Source organism: Lactuca saligna, unplaced genomic scaffold (genome assembly GCF_052625555.1).
Source record: "Lactuca saligna cultivar CGN05327 unplaced genomic scaffold, ASM5262555v1 scaffold_52, whole genome shotgun sequence".
NCBI classification, from domain to species: domain Eukaryota; kingdom Viridiplantae; phylum Streptophyta; class Magnoliopsida; order Asterales; family Asteraceae; genus Lactuca; species Lactuca saligna.
This window is the reverse complement of record NW_027629914.1, coordinates 150001-152500: the sequence shown is the minus strand read 5'-3', so window position 1 is coordinate 152500 and position 2500 is coordinate 150001.

Here is a 2500-nt window from a genome sequence, read left to right as displayed (position 1 = left end):
GCCAGGTATGGCCGGCATCTTTTATGCTTCCAAGATAATTTCAACACGCCATGATGATACTGAATGTCTAACAATGCTTCCTGATAATGCTTGCTTCCTCAGCGTCATCGGTGCTAAACCAATGCTAGCTACGCTTAGGCACCAACCGCACATCTAACAAGGATAGACTAGCGTACCATAGTAGTATCACAAAAAGCAACACATGCCACTTTAACGCCTATCTTTTCCCAATCATCAGCACAAATCAAATGCTGGCTAGCACCAGTAGCACGTCAAACATAGATCAGCAAGCACATCGTCATCGAATTGCCACACAAACAGCACCATCCCAAACTTCCAAAGCTAGACCACAACCCTGGATCGGTGTCGCAGAGACCTAACGAGGCATCCCCACACCACGCCAAGGCCCCCACTCGGAGGGGTATTATGCCACCGACTAGGAATCAAGCAACAGTCACCCAAGCTCGCGCTCAAAGGCAGTCTGGCACCTTCATCCCTTCCCATGCTCACCCACGGCTCCCCCCCTATATATACATATTGCACAAGGAGCTTGGTGACAGCAACACCCATTGCTTTCCCTGAGGATGTATATTTCTTAGTATGCGCACGGCGTCGAGGCACAGGTGAAGCCAACGGGGCTAGTTTCTGCGCCCTATGTCGAGGAAAATCAAGGCAACGGGCTAGTGTATGGGCACAACGTCGAGGAGACTCAAGGAGATGGGGCTAATTTTCAGGTCACCGTTCGAGAAATCAAGGCAACGTGTTGGGGGGGATGGCCTCTTTCATGGGTCGTGGGGCTTGGCTTGGCATGCCTCGTGTGTGCTCGATACAGCCTCACGATTCTTATTTGCCCATCAACCATGCCGGGCACCTATGAGAATGAGACCCCATGGTACCCCCTATATATACATATTGCACAAAGAGCTTGGTGACAGGAACAGACATTGATTTCCCTGATGATGCATAATTTTTGGACACACACGACTTGGGGGCGAGGGGACACGGGAGTGGGGCGCCAATGGGGGGCGTTTTGGCCCCATTTTCGTCAAGAGCGGGCGTCTTGGCCATGCCTTGAGCGTGCCAGCCTCGAGAGCCTTGGGCGTTGGACACCCTTGGGGCGCCAATGGGCAGCAGTCCCATGGTTCCCCTATATATACATATTATACAAAGAGCTTGGTGACAGGAACAGACATTGATTTGCCCAAGGATGCATAATTGTGCGAAATCGTCCATAACTCGCTCGAATTAATTCGGATTGACACAAAATTTTGTAGGGATGCTTTTTATTATAAATGAAAAGCTTTGAAATAAATAAAAAAAAAAAAACAAAATGTCATGTTTGAGGCGTAAATGTTTGTGTCCTATCCTTGGTCATGCCTTGAAGCGATGGTTCCCTACTTGTTGGAATGTCGCTCAAATCAAGTAGGAATGCCATTGAAAATTTGTGTGGGTCGTTGTTAACATAGACGAATGGACTTGAAATGAAAATATATCATATTTGGGTGTTTGTCCCTGTCGCCTGGTGATAGGCAGGCAGATAAGGCTTTTAGGTATTCATAAGTGGCTTAGATGAACTCGAAAGAACACGAGTTGATCGGATTGGAACTCATATATTCAATTTACTATGTACTAAGTAGGAACTACACTTTGCTCCCTTCATCGTTTGACTTGCTTAGAAATCTGCTCATGGTTTGTCAAGGCCCCTTGTTCCTTAGACCGATGAGGATGGGATTGGGTTGCTCATGGGCATGTGTGTGGCAAGATGCCTTGTTCCATTGGTCGTTCATGGGTGTTCGTGTACGAAGTAAACTTGTTCCCTTGGTCGTTCATGGGGTTGTGTGTGGGAAGAAGCCTTCTTCACTTGGTCGTTCATGTGTGTTTGTTTGGGAGGTAGCCTTGTTCCCTTGGTCGTTCATGGGAATGTGTGTGGCAATACGCATTGTTCCTTGGTCGTTCACACCCTTGTTCCCTTGGTCGTTCATGGGTCTGTGTGTGGGAAGAGGCTTTGTTCCCTTGGGTAGCCTGCTTGCCTTGCCAGCCCCGTATGCATTGTTCCCTTGGTCGTTCGTGGATGGGTTTGTGCGTGGCAAGGTTGCCTTGTTCCCTTGGTCGTTCATGGGCATGTGTGTGGCAAGGTGCCTTGTTCCCTTGGGTGGCTTGCCTTGCCAGCCTCGCTTGCTTAGGTTTCCCAACACACCTGTCGGGCACCAAGGGTGGTATTAGTCCCCATGTACCCCCTATATATACATAATGCACAAAGAGCTTGGTGACAGGAACAGACATTGATTAGCCCGAAGATGCATAATTCCCAACACCATGCCTTGTTCGTCATACACGCTTCTGGGCACCAAGTGGTGGTAGTCCCCCATGGGCATTTGTGTGGCAAGGTTGCCTTGTTGCCTTGGTCGTTCGTGGGCATGTGTGTGGCAAGGTGCCTTGTTCCCTTGGGTGGCTTGCCTTGCCAGCCTCGCTTGCTTAGGTTTCCCAACACACCTGTCGG